The following is a 23,872-nucleotide window of genomic DNA, read 5'->3' on the forward strand; positions in this document are numbered from 1 at the left end:
AGTACCCCCGAAACATGCGCCTAACATATATATCACTCGCTAAAGGGTAGCTTTGATCAACCGCGTCAATTCATCCAGAAACCTGTACTCATACATTATCTACCATAGCTGTTCGCATTCAACTGTATCGTATGCTGCTCTTAAATCGGTGCAAATATATTATGCGTGGCCACGTTGCACTCCCGACATTTCTGGTGGATTTGGCGTAGATTTAAAATTTGATAAGTAGTAGCTCGCCTGATACTGCCCTACGAATTCTCTTGTTATTTTGGATAGACTGTTACATCGTTACAAATCTAGAAGAGTAATGCCACGATAATTACAGCAACTTATCCTTAATAACACACTAGGATTCTTGCATTTAAAATCCAGAAGATTTTTATTTCATAGTACAGGCGATTCCCTTTCCGAGTAATAGGTATCCCGGGGATTCAACTCTTGGATTCTCATATGTGAATCCTGGTTCTATAAGTAAGGTATTCGGTGCGAATCCTCTGCAGAGTTCTTTCACACGATTCCAGTGCGAGGAATCCCAGAGACTTTGTGCAAATCTTTTTGATTTGTCCGGGTAGCTGGTCGTCCATTTTGCAAACGGGACAAACCATACCTTCCATCGACTCCTCCGGTAGTTTCTCTTCTATCCAAGTCCTTGAAATTATCCTGTGAAGTGCGGTTGCTAGCGGTTTTCCTCCTCGTTTCTACACATATCAGGTTTCGGTGTTTATTCTTTACGAGGTTGGTTCACCTTCTCATAGAACATGGGCATCTCATCAGCCCGGTATAGTTGTTCTAGCTTTTCACGATCTCTCCCAAGTAAGAATGTGGGTTTTACTACACTCTTATGGTGGTTTTTATGACCAAAATTGGTCATACTAACCGTAATAAGAGTCCAACAGAACATACACTATTTCTTGGGCTGTCCTCCTTCTGGCAATTTTTTCTCCTCAGGATCATGGTCAACTCATTCCGCGCTCATTGATCCTTGGCCAAATCTCCCTCGTGGCAATGATCAGATAGTTTTTCCAAGCTCTATTTTTTGCTTTGTTGGTAGAAGTAAAAGACTTTTAGTGTAATCTAAACTTTCTGGGCAATCTAATTCAACAATCAATCCGCATTAGACAATTTCTGGTATTAATTTACAATCGTTTGCCGAGTAATATCCAGTAAATATTCATTATGCCAGCCAGTTTTTCAGTGCATAGGAATCATAAGCATGTGATTCAGGCGAGGCGGACAAAAAGATGATCAACAAACGAGATCATCTGGTCCACCAGAGTATGAATAAACTTTTTATGCGCACGCACATACAACAGTGCAGCGGGTACCCACCTATAGATAGATAGATAGATAGACAGGGCATAAAATTGAGCTGGTTGACACAGAGGATTTCTCCGCGCGACGATGCACTTCGGCAAGCACGCTGAAACCCGGTGCGGGAAGTTGATGCACGATACGCGAGCGATTTATTGGCTACTTCCGTTCCTTTTTTCTGATTCCAGAGCGTCATTCAAGCGACAAATGGATATCGGCGGGTACGTCGGTACCGGCGCATACGGATTGTTGGTTGCTTGGCTGAGTGATCGTAGAGTAATTTTAATTTGCCCTTTTATCCATTCTGCTGGCCATCCCTCCGGTGTTGCAAAGTATAGTAACTACTTGATAGAGAACTCTGAATTTTTCGACGTAAGTCGAATGGAGGCGGTTGATTTTCGAGCTCTGCTTGGTACTTTTGTACTTTTCACGAGATACACTATTCGTAAACAAAATTGATCTCCTCTGTCATGCGGAACCGAGTCGTAGATCGTCGGGTTGTCACTCACTCGATGGAATGACGAAAATTATATGGCGGCTTTACAGTGGGATTGTCTGGTGAGTGAGAGCATTCGAGTTGGTGTGCACCCATTGGCACGGGCAGGCCCGTTTTTTTCGTATGTATTTTAGTGTGATTCAGGTTTTATTTTAAAATAAATATTAATATGATTGTGAATGTAAGAGACAGAGCTCGTGAGAGCCTATACCACGGAAACGAATTGATTTTCTTGTTTCTAATTGTGATCGCGTGAGTGAAATGGAGAGTTTTTTTTTACTTTTGGGAGAGTGAGATCACGATTTATTGTATTTTACCATGTTTGAATAAATAGGGTTCGTATGTTTATAGCATACAATACAATCAAACCGGTTGTACTGCTGCCGACAACGATGATTCGCTGTGTAATAAAATCGACTGCAACTGTAGTTCAAATGAAAGGTCAATTAACATTATGTGGTTCATTAGGCTTCTGGTCTAGTAGGAAAAGAACGTCGGTCAGCTCTTTAGGAGTGGCACAAGAATAAAATGAAAAATGTCAAACAGTCATAATTAGGCATTCTACATCTTGATTATCTATAATTATGGTTGAAAGAATATCGACATCCTTTAATTGAGACGTTTTATCATTGTTATTATTATTTACTTATTTACTCCTGCCAGGGGCATCCGACCGGCAATGCTACCTACAGAGTCTTGGGGACCACAATGTTAAATTTCACCCCTTAATCAAAATTATAACCAATCCAGTCCTGTCCAGTGAAGTACACAGCAATCAACTAATGCAAGCAATTAAAGTACATGCATGCATCCAAAGAAAATGATGTATTTATTATTAATAAAATAGAGATTAAATTGACGTATTTATGCCTTGTATGTCGATCGTAGTCTATACATCTAGACGGATGGGGTGCCAATTCAAACTGTGCAGTATGATCATGTGAAATGGTTCATTATCCGGTTGAAAACATTTCTCTCGTCGTTTGGGTCTAGTTCTGGTTTATTTCATCTTTCCAATGATTTAATGACGCCATATAATATTCACTCATGATCGATTCCCTTTCTCAGGGCAGTCGGCAGTAATCAGGAAACGATTATTACGATTTTCGATTAAAAATAATTACAGATGTTTTATTAGTAAATGAGTGTAATTAGTAACAAATTTACGAAAAAAAATTGCAAAGTCACACACAATCAAAAGTACCAGCACCATCACATTATCTATTCCAATTGAAGTAAGTACACATTAAAAAAAACCGTACAGAGACTGAGATCTTTTCAGCTGAAATCAATGTTTTTCATATGCTTTGGATGATTTTCATCTCTCTCCTTTCACTCATCTAACGAACGTCTTAACTGGCAGAGAATGGATCAGTGTTACATATCGCAGTCATCCGATCATAAATGACGAAATATGCTTGTTAATTTTTTTGAATCGGCGTTTTTCAATTTGAGTACAAAGTCGTCTATCTATTCATTATGATATTGCGTTCGTTATTTTGAAAACAAATAATTTTATGATTTCATGTCTGAAAAGAAATAGAGAAAAGAAATTGTAAAAATTATGGTAATTATCGATAATTCCAGCAAAAAAGTACTATCGAAAGTGCGCTTATTTTGTTCAAAACTTGTGTACTTGTTTCTTCGCTGGAAATTTTACACCTGTGCTAATTTATTTGATGTAACTTCTGTACCATGATTTCGATATCAAATGAAAGATCCTGCTTCTCTAGCAGGTAATCGTCGCCAATTTGTTGAGCGCATTCGCAAGTGAGCTTCAACCCGATCGAGCCATCTAGCTAGCACGTTGGGTCATTCTATTCTTGATGCTGGTGGAGTCCTTGAAGAGAACATATTTCACTGCATAGTCGTCCGGCATCCTTGCGACGTGTCAGACCCACCGTGGCCTCGCGACTTTCGCCAGGTGTACGATAGGAATCTCTCCAAGGGTACCGCCAGAGTAAACGCGACAGCAACTCGACACGACTTCGCTCACATTCGTTAAATTACGCAGCACTTTTTCGACGGAAGCAGGGCTGCGTATTTAAACGAATATGAGCGAAGTCGTGTCGCGTCGCTGTCGCGTTTACTCTGTACGGGGACCTAGTCGTGCCTGCAACTACTAGACTCATACGCCTGCGCACCCGCGCTTTCTGTTTGTACTCCGCCAAAAATAGTCAACATCTTTAGCTCAAATACGGTAAGTGTACGTAAGCAAAGTTATAGGCTCGAGTCCATAAAGGACTACCGGTCTGACTAGCGTTTTGAACATCGTCAACCTTGGGGCGCGCCGTATGCTCCTTGATCGAAGCGTCTTGCGGAGCGAAAAGTAAGCCCAACTTCCAGCTTGAATGCGTCTTTGAATCTCCTTACTCGTATTGTTGTTAGCGGTGACTGGAAATCCCAAATATATGAACTTATCAATTACTTCCAGTTCATCGCTGTCAATAGTTACTATCCGTGGGAGGCAGATGTTGTTTTCTCTGGAGTATATTCCTATCATATTTTACCATCATATTTTTTTTTTATATATGTATTTGGTTTTTGACACATTGATTTGTAATCCTATTTGTAATTTTGTAATTTGTATTGGAGAAGAATAAATGCTTAATGCGAGAAATGTAGATTCAGGCAAACTGAACATTCTTGATATTAGGCCAAAAATGTAGACTTAGCGAAGGTAAGAGTCGAACTCACAGCTCCCAATCTCTAGTTGAGCGTGTTGTTTAACCAATTACACCACTAAGCCGTCTATACTCTGTGGTCTTATATCAAGGTTTTGTTATGACGCATTCCTGATTCTATCATTCATTCGCACATTTATCCAGCGCGAATATATTTTTGCACAGAGGAAGGTAGAAATGCCTTCATCCAACAGGCGCGCGTAGCTCTAAACAATTTGGTTTTGTAGGCTTTTGGTTTGTCGCTAGGCATGAACTGTCGATAGATTAGAGCGCACATGTGGTGCTACTAGGTAATGTTCCGAGTCAATATCCGCACCCTATGGGGAGCGTATATTAGTGATGTTCGAGGGAAATCAGCATTCGATGAGAATATGGTCGATTTGGCTCAAAGTTCGTTGGTCAGGTGACCTCCAGATGTGTATCTGAATATCTTTGCGGGGAAAGGAAGTGTTTCCGATCACCAGGCCTCGGAAAGCTGCAAAGTTCGTTGACTGTTATGATTCGTATCGGTGTGCAGGCTATGGAATCCGATCACCGGTCTATACATCGCTGGTGACCTTGGTGTTTATATCCCCAATAATTTTAACGACTGTCGGACGTCACTTCCAGCTACGCATAGAACGCTTCCTTCTCATTGTCGGGTCTACTTTCGTGCGAACAGTGCTCGTTTACGATGCTGTAGTTGAAGAAAAAGTCTGTCATCCTCAACATACACATCCTCTCGTTGATCGTCTTCCAGTCCATTATGCGATCCTGCATTCTTCACTAAAAAGCCCGTTTCCAGCTCGTTGGTCGCTCCACCATTCTGTTAATGTTAGGGCTGGTCGCCACTGACCCTCAACACTTTCTCGCCTTTGCAACAGATTGCCTGTAGTACCACGATACCGAATTTTCGGTGTTCTAGCTGTTCCAGCAACGCTCTGTCGTCAACCACGAAATTCAGCGATCCGTAGTCCTGGTACCAAGCATTCATTTAATGTCTTTATTTCGTCGGTTTGGTCTACGCCGAATGTTTCGAGTCGAATTTTCCTAATTATTATTCGTAGTAACTTTGTTTTGGAAGGTTGCCTTACTGGTGTCACACTGTCTTTTTAGCTTGTAGATTTTCCAGAAAATCTGGTAAACACTTTTATCTGGCAAAAATCTAGTTCGCTCACCACAAGTGTGTAATTTTGTCTGAAATTAGAAGTAATGATCTTTTTGCAAGCTGGAGGAACAAAAATCTGTCACTTTGTCAAACATCTGGAAGATTTTTAGTTTTGTCTATTTGTCTGGCGCACAACACCTTTCCTTATTCAGCCACCCGTTCTGGATCAAACGCTGTCGTGAGCCTCTCCTAATCTGGAGTACAACCGCTCACTTGGTCGTCAAAAGCCGCCACTGAAATGGAAACAGATGACCAAGGTTGTCAATGCTATTCCTCGTTGTTACACTCAGTATTTGCATGATTGCCTCCTTCCCTGGCGGCATTCGACTTTTTATTCAACTGGGATTAATTACCCAATCTCCGCGAACATTGCTCGTTTTCCTAGGCTACGGACCACTTTAAGTCCGAGCCCACACAATTGTGTAGGTGAGACATGACTACTTTTAAAAAAATTTCCTTTCCTCTCTAAACGTCGTACTTTTACATATATGGCACCAATCTGTTGTGTAAACATCGTATCTCGTAAAAAAAATTGAAAATAACTGAAAAGCAGTTTTCTTTTGTGCTTGGATTAATTATTGTCTATTATTGTCTGTCTTTAAAATCTTGTGAAAACAGCAAAAAGTTTTATCTGTCGTATTTTCTTGTTGGATCCGTATTTCGAAATTGCTTGAATAAAAAATTATTGGTGATAAGTATTTCTAATTGATGTAATTAAAAATTTACGGGAAATAACTTTTACAACTTACTTATGCACATTGTTTCTCATACCTGCAGGTATGCACAATTGTGCAGGTTCGACCTTATTGTATACTACCCACTTTTTTAACCTTTACGATCCCGCCGGGACTTCAAAAATTAGTGTACTTGCCGTTACACTTTTGGCTCTATCTTTATTATTTTTTGATCGATTTTTATATAACTTATTCTCAAAGAACCACCTTAGATTGACCTTCAATGAAAAAATATATTAGCAAATTTTGGATCCATTTTCCCGGAGATATTCCAGATCGTAGTGGGATTATTTTTTCACGTCATAAGTAAAAGATGAAATGAACCGAAATCTGCTGCTGCCATCTCATTTTGGGTCAGTAAGAATGAATACATTATACTGTAGAGCACTCGTTCATGCTCCACACTACGGAATTTCCGTTTAGAGTACTACCGGAACCTAAAACTGGTCATATATAAATTGTAAAATAATAAAGAAGTGTGGCAAATGGTGTATTCAACTACGGGATTTTCTAAGACAAATTCTTGGATCAACATTTGGATTTTTTTGAGCCAATCTGGACATTCCGGTATATCTGTTGTAATAAGGTTAGTAAAAACTTAACTTGCAAAAAGTTGCGTGTATTTCCATAGCTACGTAACGACCGTTCCGCTGCTTCAGAAGCTGAACTCTATGAGCCTCGAAGCAATGATCTCGCTCGAAACAGGGTCAACCCTACTTAATTCTGCGGACTTCTTTACACAAAAAAATTATTTTTTTCTGTTTTGTTTTCTCAAAGCCTGGCTTGGTATAGTCCAAAAAGGGTAAACAATGTTAAAAATAGGGGAAAATATGCAAAATGGGGCACTTCCCGATGACAAACAGGAAAGCGGTGGGCACCATGCGATTCTCCGGAAAATTTTACATAAGATCGCCTACATTTTATCAGCCTGCGGGCCATATCTTAATTACGTCCGTTTTTTCGGCTCATTTTTGCCCATAGCGGAATGGTATAAGATAAGGCCGAACCTGCACAATTGTGTAGGTGCTAAGTTTAGCAAATATTTATTGCAATGTGTAGAATAAATTGGTTTTGTTATCTCGAGAGATAAAAAAAATTAGGTTCATCCAAAAATCAAAAATATTATAAGTAAACCCCTCCGTGCTTAAGGGTTATTTTATAGCTACAAGAGCGCGTGACACCGACGTTAGGGGAGTGTCGTCGTGGTTGGGCCACGTTTTGGAATTCGCCCATAACTTTCGTTTCAAAAAGAATTTTGGAAATCTAAATACATCATTGCAAATGTCTAAGAATAAGATATGTTTCCGGAAAGTTTTGAACTGATTGCATGAAAAATAAAAAAGTTATAGGCATTTACGTGAAGACAAAAAATGTTGTCATAGTCGGGCCATGTTGTACAGGTTGGGCCACCGCAGAAAATCTAAGACATACGTATTGAAATTATACATAGAGACATGAAAAGAATGAATTCCGTGAACAACGGCTCATATAGGTACAAATACCCTATTTTTAATTGCATTTTTACGAAATTTTGGTGATATTGTAAAATCAATATTGCTACAATCGCCTTTTCCGAAGTGTACAGCTACAATGAAAAAAAAAAACAACAAAAATCTAGGTTTTTATCGCATTAATTTTGCTTTAATTCATCACATTTTACGTGACTGGCATTTTCTAGCGATTATTGCGCTTCTGCGCTTAAAATTATGATGGCCCAACCATGACTACTCAAGTGGCCCGACTTTTACAAATAGCGCTTTTCTAGTATTTCACTTTAGCCTTCCCAAACACCTTACTGGAGGGGATTTTTCTATAGTCTTCGTGTGCAGCACAACACACTTCATACATTTTTAAAATTTATCTCGATAATTGCATTTCATGAATCATTTCCTGAAGAAAAGTTCATTGGGCTCGGAAAACTTTTTTTGTAAGATTTAGTCACTGAATTCAGTACGGGTGTTTTGAATACACGATTGAAACTCACATTATTGTAAAAAGTTAGCTATTACAGTAAGAAGTTTTATAATGGTTGTATCATAGATATTATGAGTTACTCAAACTGTAAAATCGTGATGTCCCGGCCATAACAGTGGCCCGACGATAACGACAATACCCTACACATTAGCCGGCCGTTAACCAACCAACCAAAATATGCGAATATCGATGCATATTGCCAAACTTAAGGGGTAGTTGCACATTTTACGAACACATTTTACATTCAGAACATCAAATACGTTTAGGTTGATGTAAGCGAAATACTTCGTGACCTGTCGGGACGCGCAGGCCCTGTTAATGATATTTAAAAATGGATATGAATGAAATTCTAGTACCATGCGGTATCGAAATCCGTACAGCTTCGAAATCCGTACACCTAATACAATCTGCTGGATTATATGTATTAAACAGTCTAAATGCAAAATATTAGTAATAGGCCTAGACCCGTGGTTTATCAGTATTACGTCAATGTCAAAATATAGGTAGTAGGCCACGAAAAACAACTAATAAAAATTAAAACGTTAATGCCTATCAGATTTCCTTCTAAATTGGCTGTGTTGTTAGCAATTTGCTAAGAAAATAACTTCCAATTAAATGAAGTGTAAAGCGTACTTGAAGCGATTTTCCTATTTAAAATCCCGAAAATCAATTTGAACTATAGGTGTTTATCGTTCTACAGCTTAATTTCATTCATTACGGCATTGAAATAATATTTATTCATCATAATTAGTACTGTACGGATTTTGATTCAGTTTTACTAGTTGAATCTAAATCCGTACACCTGTGCAGTATCCTTAGCGATCCAACTCTATCCTATGTTTATCCAAACAAAATGGAAATAACTAAACCTTAATATATGTCGATAAACTGGAAGATGGCAATTACGATATTAAATGGTGGATAATCCTTTAATAAAGCATCGAGATAGTTTAAGTTCCGGTCACTACGATAAGAGCTAGTATATTGAATTGGTACCCTCGAAATACCGGAGTCTCTTCTGCAATTTTTCAACTTTCCGTATAATTTGCAACAAAAATCAAGAAAAAATGTTATATATTGTTTATAAGTCAAGTTAATTTACTCTAAAATGTTAAAAAAGTTTGTTTCTAAGCTTAATATTTCCTGAGGCATAAGGAAAAGAATGTAAGAATATTTAACACAAACGAGGTTTTGTTACAACTGGGTGGTCCCATGGATAGTGATATATAATCAGTACCAAACCTGATATTTTAACTTTCCGACCGAAAATGAACAATTACCCATAATTTGGCTTAAAAACAAAAAGATTGATTCCTTGTAGTGTTCCTACTGTGCGTGTAATCGACTCTTAGATGAGCAAGACTAAAATACAATGCGTTAATTATCGAGGAAAGCATATTTTATAAAGCAATTAGTCAAATAAACAAAAATAACTTAGCTATAAACTTTAAACTCATTTCGATCAAGCTTACACGGATTTAGATTCAAAATTATGCGGAATTTAATTGATTTTTAACATGGTGTACGGATTTCGAGTCACAGGTGTACGGATTTTGAATCAGGCATAAAAAAGTGTACGGATTTTGAATCAAGAGCTGCACATTTTGATCTAGATTTTTTATAACTAGGATTAATTTAGCTTCCTGTTATTCCAAATAATGTTAAAATAAGCATTATACTGTCAAAAGAAAATATGACGAATTGCTTATTACAATATCATAATTTTATATTGAGCATTTAAAATTGTCTAGTTCTTAGGTGTACGGATTTCGATACGGCACGGTAGATGTTTTTCATCTCTGTTAAACTGATTTGCGCAGGAATCCTAAGTTGTTTGTAATTTTGTAAATCCAAAACGTAAATGCCACTCAATTACTACTGATGTGTACATTGACGATGTGGTATCATGGTCGGCATCTGCTACATGTGAGTTTTACGTTAAGTTTTTTCCTCGGTTTTCGCAGCTGAATATTCTTCATATGAGAGCGAACTCGTTGATCTCGATGTTTTGAAATTCACCACAAATGGCTGCTATTGCTGCGAAAAACTGAAATTTTCGTAGTCGCCTGGCCCAAAAGTGCTTGCGGCAGTGTCGTTTTGTGTCGTTGCATAGAAACTCTGGCTGCTTCTTACTTACATACAATCGGCGACAATCCGCTTATTGAATCTGGGTCGAATTTAGGAGTTGTTTCCACGCTTCTCGGTCTTGGGTTGCCACTCTCTTGTCACCTCTAACACCCGCTGTTCTAGAAACGACTCATCCAACGGGCATGGGATCTTCCTCAAAGTCGACAGTCTCTGACGGATATAACGGTTGCATTATAAGCGTGCAAAACGTAACCACTTTTCGTTACATGTACATTTCTCATACTTCTAAGGTGCACCCCAATATAAAAGAAGCGTAGTTCTACGTTAAAAGATAAAAAACTCGGGGGCAGTAAATCACTTGACTTGCCGGAGCGACAGTCGGCAACGGACTGCCTGATTCTATCGCACTGACCGTGTAGTTGACGGTTTTTTTGTCTCTGCGGTAATAAATAGATCAGTGATTCAAACACAATATCGTCGCAGAGGGGTGTGTGGTGCGTATGTGGAATGATAGATTTGGAAGAATGAAATAAAACTAGGTATTAGACTACCTAATAGAAAGGTGCGGCAATAGTTTAAAAGTGAAAACACCGGCCGGCAGCTGAGAGATTCTTCTGAGGTTCGAGTCTCGCTTGCCATTGCACAATCTAAAATATTTATGGTTTATATGTAGAAAATTCTTCATTTCATTCTATTAATCATTCTTCGCATCAGACACTTCCACATCTTCCAAAACAAAAAAATTAAATATCTTTCGAATCGGTTGAGAGATAACCGACTAATTTTTCGTGACGATCGCACTTTCAGATTTTTTTGAATGATTTCCTTCCCTCTTGAACCTTCCAGTAACTAGAAGCATTATGATCAGGATCAAATAAAAGTTGATCCGAATTGTAGAATCACAAATCGTGTGAAATTCTTAGAAATTTTTTTCAACCATTCATTAAAAAATATTACGAAAAAAGTATTTCACACGAGTCTTCATAGTTGAAAAAATGCAAATGAGAAAAAGTAAAAAAAAAACTAGCTAGGTATTATGAAAAACTATCAATTTTCAACATAGGACTATGCCATACGAAAATCATTCCAAAAAATCTGAAAATTCTCGCGCCTCGAAAAGTGGTTAGATTTCGAGTGCTGATAGGTCAGCAGTTTCCAGAATGATTTTCAATATTTTTGCACCAACTGATCGAACTGTCTACGCATCGACCTCAATAAAGTAAACTTTTGGCTTTAGAGGTTAGGCTCTAACAGCGCACTTAGAGATTTGCACTAATGTCGCATTATATTTTAATTCTTTTTTAAGAAATTAAAATTAAAATGTAATGAAGACGCATGGTGTTTTTTCTTTACTACAAGGAGACGGATGTTTCTGGTAAAGAAAAACCAAGTTATTAATATCGTCTCTAAAATTTTGTAGATAAAATACTAGCATATCGTTATTCAACGGAATTGGTGGTGTATCATTATGCAAAAATTGTACTAGAACACGTTATTAAAACCTATAAAAAATATTTACTTTGTAAATAACAATTTTTTCTGCAAAATTAAATTCCGAATTTTGATAATTTTTGGACACGAAAACTAAATACTTTTATTGGACGTTTCACGTAAAAAGTGCCTTCTGTGTACCTATATTCTCTAATGCCCATAGTGCTAAATGTAAAGATATTTTTCTGTACCACTATCGACAAATTGCCCTATATCATTCCCTCGGCAACTGGATCAATGTCTACAGAAGAATCATTTATACGTACCTAAATGTTGTCACAAAACAGAACGAAAAGAATTAACAACTCAATTTCTCTATTTATTGCCTATTCGTTTTCTTTTCCCCTGTGCTGAGATCCGCGAGTAGTCATGGCGAGTACACATCGCCGCCTCCCTTAGTGGACTTGAGTGGTTGGTCTCGGGGCTGCCGGCTGACAGCAAGCAAGCGACGCACTCACTGCTTTGAGTGCATTGTAGAGCGACTAACCAGCCAGTCAGTCAGCCAACCGGGGAGTGGGAGCACTCAGCGCGACTCGACGATCGGTTGGTGCGACTCAGCAGCACTAACCAGTAGTATCGTGACTGGCGTATCGTTCGCGTGCGCGTTCAATCGCAGCTGTTGGTCCGCCGCGGTTTCGATTCGGAGATAGTTTTTTTACTGTGTTTGATTGCATCGTACCCTTTCTGCACAACACTCTTCCCTACGACGGTTTCGATTCGGTATTCGGCGTGTGTTGGTTGGTCTGTCTGTAGTGGGCCGAAAAGTTGCTGCTGTTGTTGATGAACCAGTATAACCCAGCGCCCAAGTGGTCGGTTGTTTTTTACACATGGTGTAGTATTATTTCGGTACGGGAAATGGTTATTATTTCTGTGCTACTATATTAATCGCACACGGCTTCGGAAGCAAAAATTTGTGAAGAAAATTTTTGTTTGTTCAGGGTGCAACAGTTCAAGGCAGCGTTGTACGGCAGAATTCAGGGCAGTGTGTTACGTTTGGATGACTTTGCGAACGAGCGGAGGATACCAGGGATCGGGGAAGATCTACTTGTTGCCGCAAGGTTTCGACCATCCGGATTACTCACTGCCGCAAAAGTCATATCTGTTCCGACCGAAGCAAGTGCTAACCTCCGAGTAGATAAAAATATCTGTTAAACCAGAAAGTGTTGATAAATAGGAAGATAAGAAAGTCGCTGCGAAGCAGCAAAGTGTGAATTCCCTAACGGTGAAAAGTTTATGAAATTTGCAAAAATCGAAGTGAATAAATATGCGAAATGAGGAATGAGCGATTCTGGATGCTTAACGATAGATGATCGAGGTCAATAGCTGGAACTAATTTGAATAGTGCGATAAGTCTTCTTTAAAAAAAAACATGATACAAGAGGAAGAAGACGACATGACCGTGACCGGTTGGAAATACTCGTCACAGACTTAAGACCGCTTTTTTGAGAGTGCTGTATAGGTTCACACCACCAGCCAGCACAGCTGAGGACATTTGCCTTGAGGGCATCACTGAGAATACGGAGAATGTCAACGGGAAACAAAATTTAACGTCAAGAGGTTTGATCTTGAAGTAGTGATCCACCCCAGCTAGGTTGCATTGAATGTTGTGGGAATAACAAAGCATTGTTTCCCTCCTGTGAACCCCTTTTAGTTTTATTTACTTTAGCCTACAGCAGTGTCAACACAAAAAGGGAAGCGATCACTTAAAATCAATTAGAAAAGCTGTGAAATATTGCTTGGTTTAATTCATTCTTGACAATGTTACTGAGAAACATGGATGTTTTTTGGTTTGCTATCTTTAATTTAGTTTGGGATAAAACCGGTTAAGTGAACACAGCCATTCGGGTTGACATACTCAAACAGCTGCACGTTAACGACGAAGCTTTCCATCATGACACAATAACAGTCGCAAGTTTTCGTTGATTTGGTACTGATAACAAAAATCAAATCAATCGAAACCAAACTAAAAGCAATGATGGTGATGATGATGATGATGATGATGATAGTACAGCGAGTGAAAATGGGGCTAATTGCGTTTCTAGAATGAACTCCGGCTGTTCGCGTGACTGCCGCATTTGGTTGGGGCTGTGTTGTTCGCTTGTAGGTATGTGTCGTAAGTTGTGGTATACCAAACGAAAGATGGCCAATAGCGTTGCCAAACCTAATTTTTATGTGTGTTTGGTAACCGCCTGTACAACTATGACGAAAGGCGAATTAATAATAATCTTTTACTCAAACTGTTTTTAATCATTCAAGGCAGTTCCTGATGCTGCTTTGTTTTTAATGTATATATTTGCCTCATGTGGACCATAACGGTTGTTCGAGTAACCGTTGTTACACTGTTTTTCATTATCCTTCTCTATTAACACGTAATAAGGCACTGAATAACTTGATTGAAATTAAAAATTTATAGCGAATCAAAACAATTTAATCGAGCATAGCTGCTTACAGCGTGTACCGTTCGTTACGGTGTCGATGTAAATTCCCCTTATCATTTAGTTTACGGCCGTAAATATTCATTTGTGGTTGTTCAAATAAATATATGAAGTGGTTACACGCGAGCTTTCATGTTATCACCTGATCGAATGCGATTGTGATCGGATGTTAAGTCATTTTGTGTCAGTGACTAGGTATTTAGTTCGTGAATCAAATAAACATTCAAGACATTCTTCTCTTTTAGAGGTTGAATGAAACGGAGCGGACAACAGCACTCTTCGCTTGATTGCAAAACAAACTGTTTAAACAAACATTTAATTTACTTTTCACGTCAACTGGGTTCAGGCAATGTCATGCTCATCGACTGGATGACAGCTAAATTGCTTTCATGATTCCAATTCAATGTCATGTTCGGTTGTAAGATGTTACTTTTATTGAATATCGATCTTCTAAATACTGTTGGTTTTTATTGGCAATTTAGTACTTTTCATCATTGTCAGATTGCTGTAAATTACATTCTTGGTTTCTATAACAATAGAACAAGTTAGTTGCATTCTTCTCTAAATTCCACCAGTCTACTGGAAATATGTTCACATAACCAGTGCAACGGACTTTTGCCCGTTGATTCCTCCCGTCAGTCATTGTTCGAGAGCGGGAAGAAACAGTTATATCATTGTTACATCAATTGTTCCAGCCAAAACTATTCTTCCGGAACCATGTAGTAGCTGCTGCATGGATGCATACCATACCACACGCTTGTTTGCGGGTTCCGATTTGCAGCATATCGAGAAATTTGCATAGCAGCCCACATATGGACACATACAGAGTTTTCCAGCGGCTGATCATGGTGGCAACGGCATCGATCTTGCCTCTGGTACCTACATACATTCACAAATACGCGCGCACTATATGCTCTTCGAGATCGTTTCTCAACATGTAAATAAATAGTCGCTCCCAGCTTAGATTGCATAATTTTCCCGCGTCGTTCATCCGACCAACCAACCAACCAAGCAGCGTGCAAATCATAAAGTAGATGATGGTGGAGGCGGCGGCATACCAACCGACGCACCTTGACGAACTGCTTTTCAATTTGTAAGCATGCGGGGTCTAACTAATTTTCCCGCATCGTACATGTTCCGAAGGAATTGTTTTCTTTCGTTCCTCTTGCTTGCCGTCATCTCCGGTATGTTCACCTTCTTTGATGAACATGATCATACTGAACAAAACCTCATACCGCTCGCCTTCTTGCATTTTATCCATTGCTTTTATTCTAAATGGAAAGCAACACTTACACCGAGCTGCGCTCGGTTCATTGTATTATTCATAACTAGCAAAATTATTATGCATAATGTGGTTTTGCCGTGGAAACGGGTTCTTTTACATAGCGAGCTTTATCATGAAATAAAACTTTTACTGCAAGCACCCTTAATGTCACTGCTTCCGTTCACTATACATCATTCACACTGGCAATTTAGACAAAAATATAATTCTTGACGATGGTTTATCCGATCACTAAAATCAATGGCCCAACCGGATGGATCGCAATTTTCTGTCACGTCGCCAACCCATCGGCTAATTGGCAAAAATTTATGTGATCGCACTGCTCGAAATGCCATTGGCACTGAACTCGACTTGAAATTTTCCGTTTTTATTTTTTTCAAGTTTCAACTATTTGGGGCAGTGGATAACTAGCGAAGCGGAAAATTTTGATTGAATGGACTCGTTAAAACGCTTACCTGATGATTGGAAGTTGCAATTTTCGCATTTAGGTATGCAGCTGATGGTCGGCTGCTACGGAAGGTTGCTGTTAGACCATTGTTTGCCATAATGGGCTGAGGTTTTTGGTGCTTTGCGTGATTGCCTTAGAGGACGTAGGAAATAAACGACCTGCATTCGGTAAATTACAGGTTTTATGTCCGGACTTAATTCAATTCAAAAATACTTTCATTTGAAATGCATGGTCTTCTCTTGAAAAGTCCATACCGTATTATTTCATAAAGGTCCAAAACAAAAAACAATACGGAGAAAGTCCAGTCACACTTCTAAACGGATTAAAATAGAGCTCTAAGCAGTTTCACTTCTGACTAATTGATCTTTTATGAACTAGATGATACATTCATTTGTCACATCGGATTAGTTGGTGACAAATGAAAAGTACAACAATTGTATTGAACACAGTTTAAATAGTTACACGACGAATAATCCAAAACTTCGAACTATTTTCCCATATAAACGAGGCTTAGAGATCCGACGTTTCTTTTGTATGATTACCATTTTTTGTTCCTCCGTATTTGTTCCACATATTTTTACAATGTTTCTCCGTCAACGTTTTATAGTACGCTAACTACCTCCCACTGGCGAGGACTGTCACGATATATTCACTTTTTTTAATTCCTGAAATTTGTACTGATGACATATTTCATCGAGATGCCACAATAACTATATAGCGTCAGTTCCATTGGAATAAAACTAGAGGTAGTATTAGTAGTAGTAGGGGACTTGCCAGTGTATGTAGGTAGAATTACAGTAGATCCAAATTTGGTTATCAAATGAATTTTACACTAATGCTGTTACAGAAGGGCCAAAAGGGATTGAGCAGAGGCAATTGTGCGCATTCCGGGGTTGCAACGGGTTAACCCACGTGATGATTTGTTTGTGAGAATTGTAACCTGCCATATTTGCTTCAGACCTTAAGGATTCAGGTTGGCAATCCACTCCATCATCCAGCCTTCCACATATATGATATCAATAATAATACTATTAATCATATGATATTAAGACGAAATGTTGTATATATGGGCAAAAATAGAACAATCTCACCAGCAGTCCTTCGAATGGAATAGTGTTGCGTCCTTTGAGTTTCCATAAGTGCTTCCAATAAAATTATTTAATTTTTTCTTCTGGTATCCATGGGCAGTATTAAACGAAGAAAATAAATAAAATAACTTATATTAGATTTACCTATTAGCAAGGCCTGCCAAAACCGCGGTTTTGAGCTCAGGCAGCCGGGAACCACCCGGCATCGCACCTTCTAGCTCGGATACTCAATAGAGCATTACCGAGTATGGCAATGTGGATGCGCTAGGTAGGTTCTTGGAATGGCCAGAGCTATGTTGAACGCTCATTTGTCTTTCTCCATTTCATACCCTCCATTGGAATAAAACAAGAGGTGTACATAAAAATTGATCACATGGTCATGAAAATCATTAGAGCTAATATTAAAGTCAAACCAATTACAGTACCGGTTAAATAACACATTGATCTAAAGGGCTTATTCTGAGTGCAGTCTGTTCTGTGTTGCTGAAATTCTTTGGAAGTTTCGCCGCTTTTCAAGGATGTCCATTCCCCAGAGACAGCGTCATGCTTCTTTCATGTGCGGTAGCTCATCCGGGCTTTGTCATAGGAGGGATCTCATGACATGTTTTATGAAACTTGATTAAACCTTTTCGATTTTAACTGTCCAAATTAGGAACGTAACGGGCTGCATGCGATAGCTACTAATTCCAAAATAGATCGAACAAGACTGAATTATAAAGCGCGCAATCGCCCCGCACTACCCCCTAACTCTCCTGTACTCTAATAGCCGGTTGTGAAGTCTGTCGATAAAGAAGGGTCAAGTCTTAAGAAAGACGTTTAAGCCCAAGGCTTTGCTATGCTTTGCTTTGCAATCGCCATATGGGTCACGGAACTTTGCTGAGATGTGCGGAATGAACTTAAGATTTCTTCGAGATTTGGCACGTTTGCCTATATCGTAAAACTTATCGATGATTCGTCGTAAAAACCAAGTCAGTGAGCGTTTTGATAATCTAAAAAAAACTGTAGTCGGCATACAAAAGTTTGCAACCCTCCGGTATAGATTGGCACACGTCGTTGAAAAATATGGTAAACAGTAATGGCCCTAACTTACTGCCTTTTGGGACACCTGTACGCTTGAGTGGTTTAATTCTACTGATTCTGTTGATCCCAATTTGATGCACAATCGACGACTGCGCATGTAGGACTTGAATCCATAGATGAGGTTTAAAGACACTGTGTCATCTGAGCCAGACACACCCAGATGATCACGTTGGGCAAGCAAAACATGTTGATTGACGCTATCAAAGCCTGCATTTAAGTTGGTATAAATCGCATTAATTGTGAAGCCCCTGATCCATATAGGCACCGCAATAAGAACTGGAAAGGATTAGTGACGGCAGATCTAGCATTATTCAATTTTTGTTCTATACAAAAATACAGTTACTCCTTCCATAGGAAATCCAGGGTAATAACATAATATTTCATGGAAAAAAAACTGAAACCAATTCTCAAATTCCTCTTCTGACCAACGTCCTTGGTGGCTGCAGCCTTCGGTGTTAGGTTGCACTTTATTATCGCCCAATACTTTTCTAGTGGACGAACTTATTTCTTACTTCTACCGGCAGAGAACGAGGGTGACTCTTGCCGTACCAAGAATTTCTCTCTGCTTTACTCGATCCTGGGCTACTCGTCGCTAATTTGTTGAGCGTCTCGACACACGCATGTCGGCTTTAACCTGGTCGAGCCATCTAGCACGTTGGGCCCTTTTATTCCTGGTGCCGGAACGGAGAACGAATTTTACTGCACAATCATTCGGCATCCTTGTGAGGTGGTCGACCCAACGTACCCAGCTAGCACCAACTCGTATATCAATGTACGAAAATTATCGTAAATATCTCCTAACAAATTCGAAATCGTAACTAAAGCTGGATAAAATGGGACCAAGTTGATTTTCTATCGTATATAATGATAATAACTGACATACATACGATTTTCAGCACAAAATCGTATAGTAGTACGGAAAGGCTCGCACTTAATCGGATATTATCGTATATAAATACTTATATAGTCATAACGCTCAAAATTATTCGAAATTACGTATATCGCCTCCAAAAACGGATACGCCAATTTTGCGCATCAAATACGATTTATTAGCATGTATATCTGTACGTAATGCTGATTTTTATTTTTCTTATACTTATGAAAATGCTACCTGGGTAGTCTTCCAACTTTCGTCAGGTGTACGATGAGAAACTCTCCAAATAGTGCCTGCTCTTTGATCGGAGCGTCTTGCGGGGTGGCCCTTGACTTATTAAGGATTCCTCTTTACTCTACTCGGTCCTGGGCTACTCGTCGCCAATCCGTTGAACGTCTCGACACACGTAAGTCAGTCGATAGGGCTTCTTGAAGGGAACAGATTTCACTGCACAGTCGTCCGGCATCCTTGCGACGTGGCCGGCCCGTCATGGTCTCTCAGCTTTCGCCAGGTGTACGATGAGAAGCTGTCCAAATAGTGCCTGCTACTCGAGGCTCATACGCCTACGCCACTCTTCGCTATCCGATTGTACTCCTTAAGCAAAGTCTTCCTTAAGCAAAGATACTGTCTGAAGATCGTCGAGGACTACCAGGCTGATTACCGTTTGATATTTGTGCTGAATAACACATTTTTCATGAGCAGTCGAGTCCAGTCTAGTCGAACAGCCGAATCAAACAATTAATTCGAGTAGTCGAGTCGAGTAGTTGAGTCGAGTAGTCATGTCGAACAGTCAAGTCGTGCAGTCACGTCGTTCACCCGAATCAAGCAGTCCAGTTTAGCAGTTGAGCTGATTCGAGCAGTCGAGAGAAGCGTATAAAATAATTTTTCACACGACGATTTTGCCACTGGTAAGGTCCAAACTTAGACCAAAGAGGAAAAACGACCGGAACAACTCGACTCTTGAGCGACGAATGAACGACGATAACGGCTCGAATAACGGTTTTCAGGAAAGCGGGGCTACGTAAGTATCGTTAGTTCATTCTTTTTCTTCTTTTTGCTTCAAGCAGCAGGCGTTCGTTTGGTGTATGTAATGTTCGTTCGTGCCTGTGAAACAAAGTTATCGCATGGAAAATGTATGGGGAAATTTGACCTTGAAAGTTTTTTTTTATCTTCACTATCTAGCGATTCGAAAGCGAGCTTTTCATGAAAACCACACAATTCCCAGCTAGCATTTTCATATGTATAAAAAAGGTAAAAATCAGCATTACGTACAGATATACATGCAAAGTAAATCGTATTTCATGCGCAAAATTGGCATGTCCGTACTATTTTGGAGGCGATATACGTGATTACGAATAATTTTGAGCGTTACGACTATATAAGTATTTATATACGATAATATCCGATTAAGCACGAGTCGCTCCGTACTACTCTACGATTTTGTGCTGAAAATCGTATGTATGTCAGTCATTACCATTATATACGATAGAAAATCAACTTGATCCCACTTTATCCAGCTTTAGTTACGATTTCGAGTTTGTTAGGAGATATTTACGATAGTTTTCGTACATTGATATACGAGTTGGTGCTAGCTGGGTTGCTGCATCTTCTGTAAATCGAATGGCATGCGAATCAACAAAATCCGTTCTGAATTCTAAGAGCTAATAACGGTCAAATTCTTCCATTCTTTCGTGACGCTGGCTTGAATCTAAATTTTGGATTGGCACCCTGCGGTAAGACGTAGTTCTATGCCAAAAGTAGGCTCGACTTTCACCTTGAATGCGTCGTTGAATTTTCTTACTCCTATTATTGTCAGCGATGACCAGAGAACAAACGGTGTTCTCTCTGGAGCTTCTTCCTACCACATATTGGTTTTCGACGCATGGATTTGTAACCAAATCCCCCTAGCCTCTGTTTTTCGTCTGGTGCAGATTGCCTCCGCCGTGCCAAGGTTTCTAGTAATGATGTCGAGGTCAGCTGCGAAGGCTTGGAATTGGCTACTCTTACTGACAATCGTTCCTCTCGTTTCGATGCCCGCTCGTCGGACCACACCTTCAATAGCGATGTAGAATAACATACAGGACAGTTGATCATCTTGCCGCAACACAATGTGCGATTCGGAAGGACCCGAGAGTACCGAAACACGTACTATACACATTATTCGCTCCGGGGTAGATTTGATCTACTGCGTCAGTTTGCCCGGAAAACTATATTCATGCATTATCTGTCATAGCTGGTTTCGATCAACTGTATCGTGTGCTGTTTTGAAATCAATTCAAATGTGATGCATGATGCATGAGGTGGTATTATTGAATTGATCTGTCGGATGGTGAAAATTTGCTCCGCAGTGGTGTGAGCTCCCATGATTCCCTACGAAGCCTTGTGCTATCGGTGACAACCGGCCGAGTAAAAAAAGGATTTTAAAGTTACATAAAATAAAACTGCATGACACAATTCTTTTTCTCACGTCCTTAATAAACATTTTCAAACATGGAACTTCTGAAAAGCTATGTGATTTGTTTGCAAGATTGTTACGAAAGGTTACGACGGTTACGACGGTTCTCTATTATAAATCTACTAAAAGAGAACTACCATTTTCAGGTAGCAAACATCCTATGCTTCGTTCCATTTCAAGGTGACGCCGACAGCCAGGTTTCTTTCATTAATAATTTTTGTTATTAACATCTAGATGACTGACAATATAGATCACCAGGTATGATAAGAAGTTTGTGATTTTTTAGGCCCAAATCTTTTAATCTTTGTGAGAAACATGCCGCTTGGGTTACAAACGCTGATGATGTGAATTACAATTCAAGCCACGTCTAAGGTGCGGGTACATCAAAAACCAATTCTTTATTGTTAAGCCACAAGTAAATTTTAATTGGTTGCTCTATTCGGCTAATACCAACAATCTAACTGTGCAACATGCAACCACCGCACCGTCGGATGCGATTCCTCACTCATAAAGTAATTCAATTATTTTTCGATTACTTTATAATCGCATTAACGGTTCATTGATGTTCCAAGAATCATTACAACACAGAACTGGGTGGGCGATGGAGAAAAACTTTAATAGGGTGTTGAATAATCACCGGCAGCTCTTTCTTCGCCGGCTTCCTGGCTACCAAACTCCGCGGAGTTTCCTCGTGGGCAGCCGTGCTCTTAGTTCTTCTTTTATGGCTAGCCACGAGGAAAAATGGTGTTACAGTATAGATTACCATTCAAACCGACAGGTTAGATTGTGTCTGTCTGTGCGGCTGCCGACAGAAGCTGAGATTTTCTTTCTCCCGAGGCGAGGCAAAACTACTCGGTAGCTATTTTTTCCAGATCACCGTTTCTGTCGATCCGCTTTGCTTTGACTAGCTGTCTATATGAATCTTTTCGGTACGCCTGACGGAGTCGGCTAATCATGCCTCGCAAGTACACAGAGAAAAGCAAAACTTCCAATCCGCTATTTTGCAACCGCACATCGCATAGTAAAACGACCCAATGCCGTCCATAGTTAGTGGTGAAGTTACTGGTTATTGCTCTGAAAAGTGTATCGAGCGGAGCGCCCGTAGATGAAAATGGAACGAAATTCTTCGGACAGGCTTAGTTTATGATCGCAAACGATCACACGCTCGAAATTTGTAGATCAAAGAGACATTGCATTGTACTGACTGGTGTGGAAGCCGCAAAGAAAAAGATCACCTCTCCTTGTGTTGGAAAGGTAATCGTTTTAGAGGTTGGTAAATCCGTCCAAAGGGAAAAGTAAAACGTTCATATGCAGCAGAGCAGCACGGATCGCCGGTAGCCTGCAATATATAAAATAATCTATCTCCTGCCAACGAACGGCCGCGGTAGAGCCGAGGCAATCGGCAATCGACTTTTCCGTTGCATGGCCTATTTACCGAAGACTGAAAATTTAAACGAAGAAAATTGCTGCTGCTCGTCGAAGTAAAATGATGTCCAAAATGAGGGTGAATGTGGGTCGAAACAATGAGCCGGCGCAATGAATGTGTTGATGTACTCCTAATTGTGACCTGACTTCATGTGTGCCGCGAGTGGCCACGATGGAAAACCGTGCTCTGTTATCAGCTTCTGCTGGGAATCTAAAATTGGCAATTTATTTTGTACCCTGTAACAACAGATTGAAGCCTGGGAATCTTTTCGCAATTCATAAGGACTGTGTGACTTTTCCTCCAATTTAACTTCTTACGCGATACAACGTAATTTCGTCACAGAAATTTGTTTCATTTCTCATGTTGTGTAATAAGTTACTGCTGATGCCACTCCTTTATTCCATGTGGGCACATATGCCAGCTTAGTTTATAAAATGAAATAAACTTCAATTAAAGTCCATCCATGTGCTGGCTGTTCACTCACACCCATCAATCGCGGGGCTGTTGGAGAGTCTAGGTCGGCGACCAACCACCAGTATCTATGGATAAACATCCGATTATCTGCACCCGCTGACTGATACGAGCTAGCACAACTATGTAGAATGACGTCAACTTTCCTAATATACACAACCGTCAATGTTGCGCACCCCGCCGTTGTTGTCGTCGTCGTTGCTGAAAACGGCATTGGGCGAGGCTGCCGATTCGAATTGTTACACGCAAGAAGTGGCGGCGGCAGCGTCGAATTGCTCGCGCTCATCGGACTGTGTACAGGCAGACATTCGATATGGTTATGTGCACTAACTATATGAGCCTCTACATGCTGCTGGAGCATGCGCTCATTTACCTGCCGCTAAACTTG

General features: G+C 39.8%; 1 protein-coding gene across 17 annotated transcripts in view; it reads left to right on the plus strand.

Moving 5' to 3' along the window:
• The window catches only part of LOC128738154 (rab11 family-interacting protein 4B), a 222,558-nt gene that overhangs the window by 136,630 nt on the left and 62,056 nt on the right, over positions 1-23,872 (plus strand). The window contains exon 1 of one of the 17 annotated variants that reach the window (XM_053833049.1): positions 12,500-12,771. The exons of 14 other annotated variants lie outside the window; for them this stretch is intronic. The gene's annotated coding sequence lies outside the window, so the exon portion shown is untranslated. Of the gene's footprint in view, positions 1-12,499; positions 12,772-23,872 lie in introns of those variants that run through there. 2 more of the 17 variants (XM_053833050.1, XM_053833051.1) reach the window with 2 other exon arrangements.

Source organism: Sabethes cyaneus, chromosome 2 (assembly GCF_943734655.1).
Source record: "Sabethes cyaneus chromosome 2, idSabCyanKW18_F2, whole genome shotgun sequence".
Classification (NCBI taxonomy): Eukaryota; Metazoa; Arthropoda; class Insecta; order Diptera; family Culicidae; genus Sabethes; species Sabethes cyaneus.